The 18,701-nt window shown below is 42.6% G+C and overlaps 1 protein-coding gene across 1 annotated transcript in view; it reads left to right on the top strand.

The window, feature by feature from the left end:
• DNER (delta/notch like EGF repeat containing) overlaps positions 1 to 18,701 on the top strand; it is a 311,266-nt gene that overhangs the window by 115,192 nt on the left and 177,373 nt on the right. The gene's annotated exons all lie outside the window — the stretch shown is intronic.

Genomic DNA, 18,701 nt, shown 5'->3' with positions numbered 1-18,701 from the left:
GAGAGAGAGAGAGAGAGAGAGAGAGAGAGAGAGAGAACACACATGAGCAGGGGTGAGAGGCAGAGGGAGAAGCTCCTGCTAAGCAGGGAGCCTGACGTAGGGCTCGATCCCAGGACCCTGAGATCATGATCTGAGCTGAAGGCAGATCCTTAACTGACTGAGCCACCCAGGCACCCCAAGATCACATTTTAAATTAGATTTTTATTACAAAATATTTCAAATGTAGAAAAAGACAGAGATAATATAATTAGATTTCACCACTGAGACTCAGAAACATTGTTCTATCATATTTGCTTCAGTTTTTAAAAAAATAAAACAGGCAGATATATTAAAGCCTACTGCTCCCACCCCCCTTCTCCTATTCCTCCCCAAATACTTGCCTCCTCTCTATCCAGAAATAATTGTTACTGTGAGTTGGTATATAAACCATCTCTGTGTGTGTTTATATTTTTAAAAGATTTTATTTATTTATTTGAGGGCAGTATGGACAGAGGGAAAAGGAAAGGGAGAGAGGGAATCTCAAGCAGACTCCCCACTGAACACAGAGCCCAGCGTGGGGCTCGATCCCACAACCCTGACATCATGACCTGAGCCGAAACCAGGAGTCAGGTGCTCAACCGACTGAGCCACTCAGGTGCCCTTGCGCATGTTTATATTTTTACAACATAGATATAAAATGTACATAGAAGAGTCGTATTGAATCTATCCTGCAATTAATTTTCTTCTCCCTCCACTCACCACTGTGTTTTGTCTGTGGCTGTCAGATGTATCTCTAGTTCGTTCATTTAAATTTTCATGTAGTTTAATACATTCATCTTTTATGAGTCTTACTCGAGAGATTGTTTCCAACCTTGATGTCATAAGGATATTCTTCTATATTTCCATCTAGAGTAGCAAATCTGCAAACTTTTTCTGCAGGGGACCAGAGAATAAATGTTTTAGGCTTTACTGGCTACTGTTTGTTGCAACTGCTCAACTCTGTGAAAGCAGCTAGGGACAATACATATACTAATGGGTGTGACCGTGTTCCAATAAAACTTTATTTCTGAAATCAAGCAGTGGGGCCAGCTTTGGTTCATAAACACTAATTTACAGACCACTGATGTAAGTTTTAATAGTTATATTTTTGATATTTTGATGCAAAATTCATCTGAGATTCACTTTGCATGGGTATGGCATGAGTTGCATATTTATTGTAGCCACAGGGATCAGTAATTATTCAGGTGCCACTTACTAAATAGTTGATCCTTTCTGCACTAATTTTTAATGCCTTCTTTGTTACATACTGTTTCTTTGGTTTCTAAGGTATATCTCTGTTCTCGTGTCTGATTCATTATTCTATTCCTCTCTCCTTGTGCCTGTACACCACCGTTACAATGATTATAGCCTCATAATAAATTTTTATATCTGGGAGAGAAATTTTTTTGTCAAATTATCTTGCTCCTTTCCTCTTCCCTTTGAATTTTTGGATAAATTTGACAAATTAGGAGGGAAAAAAAAAGAATATGGGATTTTGGTTAGCGTTGTATCTTTCTGCCTGGATTACTGTTCTCAGTATGGACTAGCCAATGTCTCTGGACAAGTTACCCTAATTCTCTGAGCTTCAGAGATGATATGCGGATAATAGTCCACACTGCATAGGGTTATAGCAAAGATGAAATGGGCTGATGCATGGAAAACACTGGGAATTGTGCCATGCATGGTGTAAATAATCAGAAATCGTAGCTTTTATCAGTTATTAGTGTTCTTTGGTAGAAGCCCTCTTGTCAAGAGTATCAGTAATTAATCACATCAGTTAAAGAAGTAGATTTAAGTGGGAAATCATAAAAAAATTTCAAATATAGTTTAAGTATTCTGTTTCATCTTAAAATGTGTAAATGTATGTTTATGTAGCAGGGGAAGGGTTTTGTTGACTTTTTACCTACAGTTCTACATGCTGATGTTTTTCTGTGTGCCCTGTAATTTGTTATTGTGAGCTCATTTAAAAAAATTTTTTTTAATTTTTTCTTTTTATTTATGATAGTCACACACACACACACACAGAGAAGCAGAGACACAGGCAGAGGGAGAAGCAGGCTCCATGCAGGGAGCCCAATGCAGGACTCGATCCTGGGACTCCAGGATCACACCCTGGACCCAAGGCAGATGCCAAACTGCTGAGCCACCCAGGGATCCCCAGAGAGCTCATTTTGATTAAGTGTCTGTGTGTGCACATGCACATGTATGAGCCTCGAGAGCTCTGCATTGTAAAAGAGGTACCCCATCACTTTGGTGGTCTTGGGTTTAAGATTTCCTTATCAAGGGGATGTTAATCACATGGGACATTCGTATTACTCATGGGAAGTCTTTTTTAATCCAAAGGTCCTGAAGAGATGCCAGCTTTTCTGCTGTTTCTTTAAGCTTGTTGGTAGATTTATCTCCAGGACACTTACTCCCCTTTTCTTTTTTTTTTTTTTCCATCTTCATAAATTTATTTTTTATTGGTGTTTATTGGTGTTTATGGGTGTTCAATTTGCCAACATATAGAATAACACCCAGTGCTCATCCTGTCAAGTGCCCACCTCAGTGCCCGTCACCCAGTCACCCCCACCCCCCGCCCACCTCCCCTTCCACCACCCCTAGTTCATTTCCCAGAGTTAGGAGTTTTTCCCCTTTTAAGATTTTATTTTATGGGCAGCCCCGGTGGCTCAGCGGTTTAGCGTTGCCTTCAGCTCAGAGTGTGATCCTGGAGATCTGGGATCGAGTCCCATGTCAGGCTCCCTGCATGGAGCCTGCTTCTCCCTCTGCCTGCGTCTCTGCCTCTCTCCCTCTCTCTCTCTCTCTCTCTGTCTCTCATGAATAAATAAATAAGATCTTTAAAAAAACAAAAAAGATTTTCTTTTTAAGTAATCTCTACCCCCAAGGTGGGACTCAAACCGACAAACCTGAGATCAAGAGTTGCACGATTCACCGACTGAGCCAGCCAGGTGTCCTTGACAACCCTCCTCCCTTAAAAAACAAAACAAAACAGTGAGGGTGGTCCTCAGAGGCTTTATGTATGGACATAATTGTAGATTCCCCTCTTTTCCTAGGCTCAAAACCATACTTCCCTTCTCCCTGTAATATCTGTTACCCAAACCCCAATCCTTAGGTCTTATTTCCAGGTTTATAACCCCTGTGGTCAATGCACTATCCTCTGCTAATGGCTCTGGTTGTGAGTTCTCTTATCATTCCTGAAATGTAATGATGTGCTTTCTCTCCCACCTCCTTTTAAAGCTCACCTTTGAATGAAAGCATTTTCTATTTTATCTAATATTGTTATATGATTTTAGCTGGATAAAGACCTGCCCATCAGTTCAATCTTTGTAATAAAAGCCCCGAATAATGACATTTTCCATCAATAAAGCCTTTTATTTCCTGGGTGCCTACAGCATTTACATATGTAAGAAAAGTCGTGGTGCCTGTAATCTTTAACACATGAATTTGATTCACATAGTCCATGTTGGCAAACATTATTAAATGAGGTTGGTTTCCTTAACATTCTAAAACAGTTCAGAGGAGGCCCTGTGCTCAAAAATCAGTTTGGTGAAAAACCCTTGATTCTACATGGTTATGCTTTACTCACAGTTTTCCACTGGGTTTTGCTGCCCTTCTAATTTCATGCCTTCATTGGAGGTGCTAAATATTTGTGTTTTTAAGGAGATAATTTGGATGAGCAGTATGGTAGAGTACCTCTAGGCTTTCGTACCCCCTTGTATTGCTTCTGTACTTATAATTACATAGGCACCAGCTCTCTTCTTTTAAGATATAGCTTGTCATGGTGGAGGAAACCCCTCTGTGACTTAAAAGACAATGCACTGAAGTATAGCTAGAAGGTTCTCTTCTGCTTCCCTGTAGAGTTGTCCTGTATCCACAGGGCTGCAAAATTAATGTGAGCTGGTTTTCTGTTCCTCATCCCTCCTCCCCAGCCTAACTGCCTGATGGCAGAGACTCTGGTCTCTGCTGCTGACCATCCTTGTTTCTGTGCTTTACAACCCATGGCTGTTTCTAGTTGGTGGGGGCTTTTATAGAATGCCTCCTTCACTCTCAGTGCTGCTTTTCTTTTCCTTTATAATTTTGGCTTTTATTTCTTCTGCCTTTCATGACTTCAAAATTCCTCTCAGCTTCCTCATGGAAAATACCCTGGCTTTTTAGTAGATGGTGCTGGCCATCCAGACAGCTTCTCTCCAACCATGCAATGAAATGACTAATCTGAGCACACATGCACTTTGGAGGTCTTTGGCTTTTGTGGATTTAAAAACAATTGCACCTGGATATCCAGGGCCAGCTAGCATTTTACTTTTTTCCTTCTTATCTTTTATCTTAGGGAAGCTGCTTATATGAAGCCTGCTGATTCTAGAAGGCTTATCCCCAGGTTAATGAGGTTGGACAACATGAAGACTTTAGATTTTTCTGCAGAGCCACTGATTCGTGTCCTCATCTCTGGGAGCAGATGGGTATTAAAATTAGAGCAGCTGTTTCCACTTGCGGTCAGAAAATCTGAAAAGGGAGCAAAGGAAATTTTTGTGCCTGCAGAGAGAAAGACACACATCAAAGTAGTTAAGAGGCCAGCAGGTACACGAGCATAGGAAGCACTTTACAGCTTCAAGCAAAAGCCTTTCCCAAATAAGGTGACCCTGGTTTGCACTCTTTCCCCTGGTATCATGGACAACCGCAGGATTCTCTGCCCACTTTTCTTCAGGGCCGTGGGCTACCAAGCCTAGCAGGTATGGAACACTGCACCTGGTGGGAAATGCTCTGAGTGAAGAACACTCTAAAAGAAAGCAATGCCCTTTCTTTGATTCAGACAATAAATATTTATTGAGGGCCTGTGACATGGCTGGGTTAGCAGCTCCTTGCTACCCTACCCCACCCAGGTGTCATTTGTCATGTGTGCCTATTTTAAAAGATGGAGAAATGAGCACATTTTAATATTTGGAGACTACCTTTGGGGTCCCTAACAAGAATGAAAGGCTCTTTTGAAAGTTAGATTGACTGGAGTCCCCACTCTGGCTTGCCTCGTCTCCCTGGCTTCCTAAATCTTCTAGGACAGAAGTCAAACCAGGGGGGGAAACAGAGAAGCCGCCATATTTTGATTCCTGTCGACTTCCCTGGCTCCTGTGGCCTCATGTGGCCACTGTGCTGGGGGAGAGTCTCTGTGGGGTCTGGGAGCCCCTCTGCGGTGTCCACCACCTGGGAGGAGAGTCAGGAAGGAGCCTTACGCTTACTTTCAGGCAAAGGCAAGTTAGTTACATCACCTCTGCCAGCAGTTCCAGGGCTCTTTCAGAAAGGGGAGCTCTCAAGGTAGGGGGTGTAGTTGACACCACACTCCATAAGACAGGGCCTCCTGCCAAGGATAGTTATTTGCCTCCTTCACTCAGGTCATTGCATGGGCCACAGAGTTGGAAGATGATGAAGACATGACCTGGGAGACTTGCTGGTGTGTAGCCTGTTCTCCAGTTGAGTAGCAGCACTTGGAGAGGTCTCAATATGCCACCTCTTTTGCCCCTCAGGGCTTTGCACTTACTGTTGTCTCTGGCAGAAGCCCACTTTCTTGCTCTTCTTTCCTTGATTAGCTCTTTCTTGACCCTTGAGACATACTTTATACCCAAAGATGTCCTCAATTGCCTTGGCGAGTCCACTGCCCCACGCACTGTGTTTCATAGCACCCTGTATGTGCATCTCACGGCTCTGACTTCACTGTGATGAAGCCATGGTTTATTCATCTGTTAGACCCCGCTGATCACCGACCTTAAGGCCACTCATCTGTAGATTTCTAGATACGTGGCCAAAGCTTTTCCATGATGGCTCTCCTGAGCCAGTGAGATTGCTTCTTTCATCATATCATGACTAGATTTAGAAATTATTCCTAATTTAAAACATTCACCTTTATTTTGAGAAATAGAATTCTAAACTTTTTTTTTTTTAAAGATTTTATTTACTTATTCATGAGAGATACACAGAGAGAGAGGCACAGACATAGGCAGATGGGGAAGCAAGCTCCCCACAGGGAGCCCAGGGAAGGACTCAGTCCTAGGATCATGACCTGAGCCAAAGACAGACACTCAACCACTGAGCCACACAGGTGCCCCAAATTCTAAACTTTTTAACAGAATTCCTAGCATTGGTATGCTAAAAAGTCAGAATCCTGACTGTGCTGGGCCCTGTTTTTAGGGAGTGTTGTATGACGACACAATTGATTGAATGGGAAAAGCCATCATAAATTAAGTGAAGGAGACCACTAAGGATGGGACTTGCCTTTAACTGCCTCATGGGTCAAAATAAACCTGATATGCATATATGGTAGGTATTAATTTTTGTTTTAAATTGTGAAGCATTAGCACATACACAGAAGAGTGCACAAATCAAGTACGCACAGCTCAATGTATTATAAAATGATCACCTTTGTAACTACTGACCAAGTCAAGAGTGAGAATGGTACCCTCCAGCCTGTTTCTGAACCCCACCTCTTCCTTCTCCCCAAAGGTAACTACTACTGTCCTGACTTTCATCCTTTGGTTTTGCTGTTTGTCATCTTCACACAAATGGAAACAATGTTACATTGGGGATTTTTTTTTCGAAAGATTTAATTATTTATCCATTAGAGACACAGGGAGAGTCAGAGACATAAGCAGAGGGAGAAGCAGGCTCCCTTGGGGAGCCCAATGCGGAACTTGATCCCAGGACTCTGGGATCATGACCTGAGCCAAAGGCAGACGCTCAACCACTGAACCACTATGGTGCCCCACAGGGAATTTATTCATATTGTTCTGTAAGAATATAATTTTTTTTCATGGTTGGAGAGTATTCTTTGGTATGGGTATATTACAATTGGCTTATATATCTGACTCAATGGATATTTGAGTAGTTTCCACTTTTTGGCAATTATGAATGGACATATGAGCATTTTGTGTATGTCTCTCAGTGCACATTTGCTTGTTTATCTATTAGGCATGTATCTAGGTGTGGATTTCTAGATCAGAAGATGAATGTTCATTTAATCTTAGGACACAATGTCCAGTGGTTTCCAAAGCAGTTGTACCAACATGCAGTCTGCCACTAATTTATTCTTCCTGTTGTATCATGTCCTCATCAACACTTGACCGTGTCCATCTTTTGATACTTGTTGTTCTTGTAAATGCGCAGCAATCTCTTATTGTGATTTTAATTTGCATTCCTCTGATTACTAATGATGTTGAGGAAGTTTTCTTATTTTTTTTTGCCATCTGGATATCATTTTTTGTGATGAGCCTGTTCAGGTCTCTTTCCCATTTTTCTATGGCATTGTCTCCATGACGCCACCGTCATTAATGTAAACAATTCTTTATTCTGGAGATGAGCCCTTTGTGGGTTACATGTATTATAAATACCTTCATCCATTCTGGGGCTTGCATTTTTGCTCTTTTATTGGCATGTTTTTTTGTGTGTGTTTTTAAAGATTTATTTATTTGAGAGAGAGAGAGAGCACAAACAAGTAGGGGGAGGGGCAGAGGAAGAACAAGTCCCAAGCAGATTCTGCGCTGAGAATGGAGCCCACTGCAGGGCTTGATCTCATGACCCTGAGATCATTATCTGAGCTGAAACTAAGAGTCAGACGCCCAACTGACTGCCACCCAGGTGCCCTTGTTGGTGTTTTGATAAAGAAAGTTTGTAATCCTGGTATCATCCAATTCACTGATAAGTTTTCCATCATACTTAGTGTTCTTTGTCCTGTTTATTAGATATTTATTTGTTCTAAAGTTATGAAGGTATTCTCTTCTGTTAGCATTTTGAAGCTTAATTTTTTTTTTTGCTTTTCATCTCAGATCTACAATTCACTTGCAGTTTAATTTTATGGGTGATGTGAGGGAGGAGTCAAGCTTAATTATCAATGGATAATATCCATTTATTGAGAAGACTATTTATTGCACTACTCTGTTCCATAAACAAAGTGTCCATATATGATCTTTCTAGTTCTTGAATCTTCTAGTGTTCCGATGGCCATAGCTTTAAAATTCCTGATCCCCTATAGAGCAAGCTCTCTAATATTGTTCTTATTTAAGAGTGTTTGGACTATCTGGGGTCATTTTGCACAAAGAACAGAAGAAAAAAACTGGTGTGATTTTTCTTGCAATTCCAATGACTCTGTAGATCACTTTGGGGGAAAATCCGAGTCTTTGTAATACTATTTTTAATCTATGACTAGAATACCCCTCCATTTACAAATGTCTTCTTTAATTTTCTCAATGCTATTTTGCTATATTATAGTTCTCTTTGCTGAGGCCATACACTTTTTTTCATTTGGGCTATCCCTAGGTTTAGGGGGATTTTTTGGTGTACTTTAAACAACACCTTTAAAAAATTAGTTTTTGTTTACTTCTGCTACATAGAGATGCAATTAAAATTTTTTTTGACCTTGTATCTAGCAAACTTGCTGAAGTTCCATATTCTGATCATTTATCTGCATGCACGAATCACAGCAGTTTTGGTTCCAATTCAGTCCTTATGCTTTCTTTTTATTCTTGCTTTCCTGTACTAGTTAGGACCTTTCATGCAATTTTCAATGGAAGTGGTGATAGCAAACATCCCTGCTTTGTTCTCAATTTCAATGAGAAACTTTTCAATACCGATAGGTATTACATTCGCTGAAGGTTTTTTTTTTTTTTTTTTTTGTGTGTGTGTGTGTGTGTAGATTAAAGATGTACTCTCTATTCCTAGTTTTCTAAAAAGTCCTCACTCTTAAGTGGATGTTGAATTTAATAAGATGCTTTCCCTGCATCAGTTGCAGTGATCATATGACCTCCACGGGAAGTTTAATTCCGAGTCCACCACAGGCTTCTTTTCCTGAGTAAGCAGGGAGATAAAGGCTGACATATTTCCCATATTAATGGCAATGTTGTTTTGAGAAAAGAGTTTGCCAGGGTATATGAGTGTCTCTGATGAGAGATGAAACAAGAAATGTATGTCCTGGAGTTGTGCTGTAAGTTTCTGATTCAAGAAAATGGTCTTTGAATGACTGCAAAGAAAAGCAAAGGAAAGGCAGGTGTGCCTGTGCCAGTAAATGCGGTTGAGTAGGATCCCTTAGGATTCAGTTGAATATGGAAACCGAGGCACAAGGGGTTTGCTAGGTTTTTGAAGGACAGTTATTTAAATCTTGCTGTGTCTGTGGCTGAGCATGGCTTCAGGATTCATTAGTATGACTGTGGACCAAGTGCGTTAGCCAGACTAAAGAGAAGGTAAGGCCATCTCAAGATCATTTCCAAACAGAGTGTGCTTGCTTTACTTATTTACTCACTTACTTACTTATTTATTTATTTATTTATTTATTTATTTATTTATTTATTTATTTTATTTATTTATTAATGAGAGACACACAAAGAGAGGCAGAGACATGGGCAGAGGGAGATACATGCTCCCTGCAGGGAGCCCGGTGAGGGACTTAGTCCTAGGACCCCGGGATCATGACCTGAGCGAGCCAAAGACAGACACTCAACCACTGGGCCACCCAGGTGCCCCCAGAGTGTGCTTTAAAGAAATCCCATGAAAAAGTGTGAGACTACTTAGACATGTAGTACTTTATTTTTAATGGACGTATTTCACAGTCAGAAATATGGGTTCTGCTTATGATTTCCTTTTAGCCTACTTACAAATGAAACTCCACATACATGTGAAAATCAGGACAGGCTGATTTTAAGCAAATCAACTCAGAATTGGTGGGGGGAAGTGGACTGCCCATACTTATATTGGAATAAGTTTTCAAGTAGATCCAGAGTCTCTAACACAGAGGTGAAGAAATACCGAAATATGAGAATGTGTATTTTACTAAGACGTGTAGCTCTTGATTCAGTCAAGTGAATGAGCATTTTTATTATTTGGATTTGGAAAAAAGATATCATGGGATGCATTTCTTGGCAGAGTCTACTACTGGCACAAGCACCGTAGTGGATTTTTTTCCACATCTTTACTCCTAGTGGGTAAGCAGTTGGTGTTGGACTATAATTGAGATCTTTATTGAACCAAGTGGGAAAAATTCCTTTTTAAGGCAAAAATACTGTGACAGTTGGATTGCAACAGTGTTCATTTGTCTTTCAGGATGGAGACGACATTTCTAACCAGTGTGATTGCTATTTTGGACAGAGTACACTCATATTAAGACTTGAGAGGACATCGGGGCTCTCTAGTCCCATCCCTTCCTCTTATGGTTGAGGAAACGGAGTCCCAGGAAACTTCCTTGCCTTGTCCACAATCACCCACATGAGAGTATAAAACCACAGGCTTTCTCTACTGTGTCACAGTGTGACTGCTCATCAGCATTTTGCCAGAAACCCTAAACTCCAAATTCTGGAATTGTCTTTCTTCTGGTTCCCATCTCCCAGTGGGCTGATGTAGACACTCTTCAATTTCAAGGGTCTGTTCTGTTTGGCTCTTCCCCACCCACCTTCCTCTGTTGCTCTGCTTGTTTCTATGTCTACCTTTTCCAGTGGGCTGCCCATCATTGATCTTCATGTAGTTCAATGAGTGAATGGAAGGGAGGGTGAGAATTCCCACATTCCTTCCAGTGAAGGAGAGATGGGTCTGTGGCCCTGGACTGTGGTCTTGCTTGGTGCTGGATTATCTAGATAAGAATTCCCTTCATAGTGCCAGGATTCATTTTTCCCAATTCTTGCATAGAGTTATGATTAAAAACAAGTGTTTGGCGCCTGCTCTGCCTTAAGCTGTATTGCAAGAGGTCCTTCTATAATTCAATCACTTGGGGCACGCCAACCCGGTAAGAGAGTTGGGTGGGGGAAAAATACATGTAATTGCTATTGGCTTTATAGTGCTCTGTTCAAGCTTTTCTCCTTCGTAGTCTTTCTAGATGAGCCCATGTACCTGTTTTTCCTTTTTGTGAACCCCAGAGGCAGTATCATCTAGATGAGGGATTGATCGGCAAACTAAAGGGCCACATAATAAATATTGTATAGGTTTTATGGGCCAGAGAGTCTCTTTGGCAATCACTCTGCTGCTGATGTAGCGCAGAAGTGACCACACATAAATAGATGGCTGTGGTTGTGTTCCAACAAAACTTTATTTCCAAAAGCAGACTGGGTTTGGCCTGCAGTGGTAGCGTGGCAACCCCTGGTTTATACCAACAAATTGTACATCTTGGGTTTTGGACCAGGTATGTCAGAATCATCTAGGGAATGCTGAAAGATAAAGGTTTCTAGGCCTCACGCTTGGCGTGTTTGATTAGCAGCCTGGGGTGGGGGGAATCTATGGTTTAAAGAGCTCCTTAACTGGGGCACCTGGGTGGCTTAGTGGTTGAGCATCAGCCTTTGGCTCAGGTCATGCTCCTGGAGTCTCAGGTCTGAGGATTGAGTCCCATATTGGGCTCCTTGCTGGGGGCCTCCTTCTCCCTCTGCCTATGTCTCTGCCTCACTCTGTGTCTCTCATGAAAAAATAAATAAAATCTTAAAAAAAAAAGAGCTTCTTAACTGATTCTGCTGCACAAATTATTACTAAGATGATGGTCCGTTCTGCTTTTAAAAATTTGTGTGTGTACTTTACACATACAAATAAGCACACGATATTGTGCTTTGTGTTTAAAAATATTATAAGGGGACACCTGGGTGCCTCAGTCGGTGAAGCATCTGCCTTCAGCTCAGGTCATGATCTCAAGGTCCTGGGATTGAGCCCCACATTGGGCTCCCTGCTCAGTGGGGAGTCTGCTTCTCCTTCTCCCTCTTCTCCTCCCCCCTATTCATGCTCTCTCTCTTTCTGTCTGTCTCTCTCTCTCTCTCAAATAAATAAAATCTTATAAAACACAAAGATATTATAAAAAATGGCATGATTTCCTGCACATCTTTGTGTCGCTTATTTCTTTGTCCTTTTTATTGAGGTGTCTTCTGTTGATATGTAGGAATTGATATAGTAAGGGATTTAGTCCTTTGTAATACGTTATACATATTTCCCTCCATCATGACTTGATTTACAGAGTCATGTGGATTTTTAAAACATTTTGATGGAGTGAAGTACGCCCGTCTGTTCCTTGAGGGCCATGTTTCTGAACAGGGAGTGATTTTATTCCAGGAGATGTCGGCAATGTCTGGAGACATTTTTGGTTGTCATAACTGTCACTGTGGGCAGGAGGGGTTCTGGTGTCTGTTAAGTAGAGACGGGCTATGCTGCTAAGCATCCTACAATGATCAGGGCAGCCCACTCAACAAAGAGGGATCCAGCCTGAAGAGTCAATAGTGCTGAGGTCAAGACATACTGCTGTAAGGCTTCTGTTTTTGTTCCTTGCTTAATAAGGCACCCCTTCATCCTATGATACTAATATCTGCATCAGAATGTATATTAAAATGTCCCTTCATTGATTTTTTTCTGCTTAGAAAAATTACTAAAGCAATGGCCCTTCTACTTACTTCTAATTTTTTAAAAAAAAATTAATTTTAGAGATTGAGAGAGCATGACCAGGGAATGGGACAGAGGCCAAGGGAGAGAGAGAATCTTGATTAGTTTCCACTTACAGCATGGAGCCCAATGTGGGGCTCGATCTCATGACCCTGGGATCATGACCTCAGCCAAAATCAAGAGTCAGATGCTTAATCGACTGAGCCACCCACATGCCCCTATTCTACTTATTTCTTAATACCACATACAAATGCCCCTGAGCTATTTCTCTTCTGTGTCTATATCTAACTCCTCTCTTCCTCTATAAGTGCCATGAGTCCACCATGTCCCCTCAGTGACCTGTGGGGCCCGGGTCACATCATGTGCTCCATCAGTGCATGCAGATTCTCCTTCTGGGCTTTACTGGGTTTGAGTCCCTCAGACATTCTTCTCATTCTCTGGATGACTTTGCCCACTGAGTAATGGGTATAAATGAGGGAGGGAGGTGGCATCAGGTTTGCTCCGTGCTTGCCTGGATCCTCTGAAAACACAGTCAATGGAGTGGCCATCCATAGAATCTAAAATCCCAGAGCTGGGGAGGCCTTGAGATATGCTACCCTAGGCCCTCACTTAACACGTGAGGAATGTGCATCCAGAACAGGCGAATGACTTGGCCAAAGGTGTGATCCCGGGGTCCTGGGATCAAGTCCCACATCGGGCTCCCCTTGGGGAGCTGCTTCTCCCTCTGCCTGTGTCTCTGCCTCTGTGTGTGTGTGTGTCACTCATGAATAAATAAATACAATCTTAAAAAAAAAAAAACCCAAAACAAAACTCCTTGCTAACTCCTTCATTTTGCTGAAAGCCACCACCGTCATCTCGACCTCCTTTTAGACCTGCAGTTATCAAACCCACGTTCTCTGTCAGCATCAGGGACTTCAACTCACCCAGCCCAGGATTGTAATAGTTGACGTGCATGCAAGCAGGGAATTGATTCCAAATAGATGGCTCAGGGGAGTCCTAGTGAATGTGTCTGAACCTTCTGCAGGACTGCAAGCTCTCTGAGGTCCAGGACTGGGCTTTATTTGTCTTCCTGACCCCATTTCCTGGTACCTTTTCTGGCCCATACATTCCAGTTATCCCACCTGGTGCTCCCTAAATGTCCCACAAATCAGTGATCAGCCTTATTAAGTAGGAATGAGGCTCATAGTCTCTAAACGAGTGTGAGAGGATCACTTGGGCAGGTGGATCTGTGGGCACCTCCTCGGGCCCGTCATCCAGGTGATGCAGATGCAGGTGTTCACATGCTCCACATTAAGCCAATCCTTCTAGCTCTGACTTACTTATCTAATGACCCTAAAAATGGGCCTTTTATTATTTTTTTAAATCCCTGTTTTAAATTTGACCTTCTATCCTTCTGTTTGTGTGCCGCAGGGGACATCAGAATTGCCGAAAATGGGGTCAGGCGACAGCTTAAGGAAGGAAAACAGGTCACACTAATGTGTCACATGACAGGGCCTTCCAGTCACGAGTCCTGGGGTTGACGCACACCTCCTCGCCGGCCTGGCCTCCGGTCGCACCCTGCGCAACCCCATGAACGCCCTGCCTGTAGTAGGAATTATTTGAAACAGGTGAAAAGCCTAAAAGCAATTATGAGAAGAATAGTTTCAGATTAGTTCAGCGATGTGAAAAAAATGTGGCTTAAATGGGTGATTAATGATGGAACAACAAGCAGCATTTGATCAGTGAGCTTGCTGGTAAGTTGTAAGCAGAACACCATTAATCCGCAGGCTTTCTCTTTATTCTTTCTTGTAGCCCGTATTACAAAGACTTGATCATTCTGCAACCCCTGTCACTGGCAACTAGAAATTATTGCCAAGAAAACATCACCTGTGAAATTTTGAGAATCCCCAAAGTCGAGTCTATTCATTAGGATATTTTGCTTCATGATGCATTTTGGCAGTTTGGTTGTCTCCTGCTTGTGGTTCAGACTCAATGGGGTGACCTCCCCAACAGGTTGATGATTGCATTTTATCTTCTATTTGTTGTTACACAGTTGAAACAGATTGGGGTTTTCTTTCTTTTTCTTTCTTTCTTTCTTTCTTTCTTTCTTTCTTTCTTTCTTTCTTTCTTTCTTTCTTCTTTCTTTCCTTTTTTTTTTTTTTTTTTTTTTTTTATGAAACTGGCCTGAAGTGTTAGAGCGCACAGTGGCAGGTAGTTGTCATAGTGAAGCAGCTAATACACACCCCCAGCAAGTAGCATTCATATGGAGTGATTACCTTTTTATTTTATTTTTTTTGGAGGATTACTTTTTTAAAGGGTTCACTTATTCTTATTTGTTTGAGGGGAGCAGAGAGAGAGAGAGAGAGAGAGAGAGAGAGCACCAGAGAACAAGAGAGCATAAGCAGGGGAAAGGGAGAGGGAGAAGCAGACCCCCTGCTGAGCAGGGAGCCCAACTCGGGGGCTCGATCCCCGGACCCTGGGATCATGACCTGAGCCAAAGGCAGATGCTTAACTGACGGAGGCACCCGGGCGCCCCTGGAATGATTACTTTAAAGAAGGGATCGATGACCGGGTAGTGCATTCAGCTCCCCTGTGTTATGCCAGCGCGTGCTCCATCTCATCGTCATTATTTTGAATCCCTGCAGAAATCCGTGCGACTGACAGCTTCATTTTTAGCCTTTGTCGTCTTCACTAGGAGCATCCCTCCTGGCAGCCCGCGAATCAGGCGTCATTTCATCCCCGTGCTGCTCACGCATCCTGCTCTGGGGTGAAGCCCACGAGCTCTTGCACAAGATCATTAATTCTGATCATACTTTCCTTCCAGCTCCTTATTCCCTACCTGGCGGAACCGACTCCTGAGCACGACGTTGGGCATGGCTGTGGGGACCTGCCCTTTGCACCCAGTTCTGTCTGCTAGCACCCGGGGTGACGGGCTTCAGCAGCGGCTCACCTGGTGGATGGTCTCTGGGGACCACTACCGTGGTGTTGGGGCCCATCTGTGCCCCCCACTGACCCCTTACTCTTTCTGCCCTCCTTCGTCAAGGAAAGGCGGGAGGTTGTGCTGGCTCTCTCTGCCCTACCTCTTGGGAAGTAAGGAAAGGAGACTCTCCTTTCCCTTTCTAAAGCCATTTTAAAGTTATTAAATTGCGGGGCACCTCGGTGGTTCAGCATCTGCCTTTGGTTCAGGTCATGATCCTGGGGTCCTGGGTTTGAGTCCTGCATCAGGCTTCCCCGCGGGGAGCCTGCTTCTCCCTCTGCCTGTGTCTCTGCCTCTCTCTGTGTGTCTCTATGAATAAATAAATACATATTTAAAGAATCTTAAAAAAATAAAGTTATTAAATTGCTCTAAAGCCCTCTAGGACAGATATGTGAGGCATTCCTTGATTTTCTTTTTCAAGACCTGGGAGGGGGCCCTGGAGAGTCCTAATTCTATTTCATGTAGCAGGACACCTCACAGGCTCTACAGCTACTTGCATAGGACATCGTCGGTATTCATTCAGCAGCTCCCGTGTGCCGTGTAGTGTTCTTAGGGTGAGGTGGGGGCACTCCAGTGAGCGAAACAGGGAAGAGAAATCTGACCTCACAGGGTTTGCAGTCTAGTGGGGAAAGATACAAAATCAGTATAATAAGTAGGTGACATTTTTTCCCCCACCACGTATTAGAACATAATAGATGTTTTGGAGAAAAATAAAGCAGGGAAGGAGGAATTAACAGTGCAAAGGGGTGCAGACGTGGCATGCTTAAATTGTGTGCCCAGGGAAGTCCTCCAGATGAGATTTAGGGGCACCTGGGTGGCTCAGTCAGTTAAGCCATCTGCCTTCAGCTCAGGTCATGATCCTGGGGTCCTGGGATAGAGCCCCGCATTGGGCTCCCTGCTTGGTGGGGAGCCTCCTTCTCCCTCTCCCTCTGCCGTTCCTTCTTCGGCTTGTGCTTTCTCTCTCCCTCTGCCAAATAAATAAAAATCTTTTTTTTTTTTTATTTAAAGAAAATGACATTTGAGCAAAGGCTCAAAGGAGGCTTGGGGGCAGCCATAAGAAATGAGAGTTCCAGGCAGAGGGAACAGCCAGTACAAAGGCCCTGAGGTATAAGAGTGCCTGGAAATGTAAAATGCTGACTGTGGTGTCAGCACACAGGAAGTACCCAGTGAATGGCAGGTAGTACTAGTTTTGCAGTTGTTGTTCTTGGTGTTCATACTAGGTTACTAGGTATAAACTCTATAGGGACACATACTGCATCTGTTTAGGTGTTTTTTTTTTTTTTTTTTTTTTTTTTTTTAGCAATTTTATTCCCAGATCTGATATAGTTCGTATCAGATAATAAGACCTCAATCAATATTTGTTGAGTATCATCATTATACTTTTATTCCAAAGAAGTGCCTTGGTTTGTCTACACTTAATCCTTACTTACAGAAATATTTTCTGTTGCTTATAGATATAACCCTGACCATTGGCCTTCTTCACAGAGATTGGGTTTTTTTTGTTTGTTTGTTTTTGGTGTGATGATAACTTATTATCAAAGTTGTAGTGCTGTGTTGTGGACAGAACTCTTGGCTGGAAGTCAGAGGCACAGCTCTGGCATAGTTCTTTGGTAGGGGCTGCAATAAGTCACTCCACTCTGTCCTGTTTCTGAACAGTGATACGGTTCAGGAAAGTCCTTCTCTATTTCAAGGTTGCTGTGAGCACAAATGAGATACTATTTGGCAATGTCCCTTGAAAACTCTCTGTGGCCTCCTTAGACGGAGCAGTAGGTATCATGCCTGGTAGCCTTTTCTGTGCACATGGAGAGCTGTGCTTTGCATTCTTGGTGCCTCTCTGGGGCTGTTGCCAGCAGTGGGCAGTGGCCATGGAGCAAAAGCCTCAGGACCTCTCTGGCCATCAGATAGGTGGTCCTGGCCTTAGGAATGTCTTCCTCCAAGCTTCATAATGGAGGTTTGGACTTCCAGAATTAATTTTTTTGTAATTATCTCTTCAATTTACTTAAATCACTTAAATGTCTTGTTCTGTGTTCAGGCCTGTGTTCAGTGTCTTAATTTGTGACATCTAGGTCAACCTCAGATGTTGTTTTAAAAGGTTGATTTCAGAAACATGGCTATCTGTCCCCTTTCTCCTGGCTAATGAAGTTCTCCTTCCTGTCAAATAATTCTTGAAGTGATACCCATTCCATGAAGACTTCCTAAAAATAAATCAGAAAGGAGAAAACAATATTGTGGCTTAAAAAAAAAAAAAAACCCTTCACATCTGTGTCTTGTCATGCATTGCCTTCCAAATATCAGCTGATCTCTTTATTTTGTCAACACTTAAAAAAAAAAAAAAAAAAAAAAAAAAAGCCCTGCCATGTTTTCGGTGTTCCTTGACATGCTGGGAGTAGTGCCATGAACATGGTAGATAAAGCCCCTGCACCCGCAGAGCCCACAGGGTTGTGGGAGAAAAAGAAAACATTACTTTAGATTTTGTAGTGAGGGAAGACTTCTCTGAGGAGGTGACATTTGAGTAGAGAACTTTGTGAAATGAAGTAGAGAGCCATGCAAAGCCCATTCAGGCAGAGGGCCCAGCAGATGCAAAGGCCCTGAGGTGGGAATGATCTCGGCGCATAGTCTAGGGACAGAAAGAAGGTAAGGAGGGAAGAGTGTAAGGGAGGAGGGGAGACAGGAAGGGGTCAGATCAGGGAGAGATTTGTCTGACTCTGGAAGGAGTCTGGGTTTTACTTTAAGTTGATAATGATCGTAAATATTTAAAATAATTTGCAGTTTAAATAAGTTTAAATTCTCCAGATACCAACCCATCCCCTTTTAACTGAGATTCTGTAAAGGAATTGCCAAGGGAGCGCGGAGAATGTTGTGACATTTTTGGAGTTTCATTTTATTCGGTCCAGAATCCCTCAATATTCCTTAAGGAGTTTGTTGGAAATTGTCGGACAAGGATAATTAGCAGGACGGGAAGCTGTTTTACCGAGTGGAATTCTCTCCATGTGTGTTTATGTGTGAATTCATTTCAACAGGAGAAATTGAGGGTCTCACTTCTCTGCAGTCTCTTCGTCACTGAATTTGTTTTTTTTTTTTTTTTTTTGGATCAGCCCTGAGAAGCCAGGGACACATCAGATAGAGGTCTAATTTTCTGTTCACAGAAGCAAATGATAGTTGAATAAAGCATGGAGAACATGTGCGAACCCTCGAGCTGTCTCAGGAGGAGCGGGTGACCAGTCCCTTATGTTGTAGCACGTCTCGAGTTATGACACATGGTGATTCACGGGTCAGCAAAGGCCTCAGAGATAAACACTTTACTCAGAAGCATCGTCACAGTTTAAAGACCTGCTGGTGAATTTTTATCCTCCGT

Source organism: Canis lupus, chromosome 24 (assembly GCF_048164855.1).
Source record: "Canis lupus baileyi chromosome 24, mCanLup2.hap1, whole genome shotgun sequence".
Classification (NCBI taxonomy): domain Eukaryota; kingdom Metazoa; phylum Chordata; class Mammalia; order Carnivora; family Canidae; genus Canis; species Canis lupus.
The sequence above is the reverse complement of the archived record's forward strand: the minus strand, read 5'-3'. Positions and strand labels throughout refer to the sequence as shown.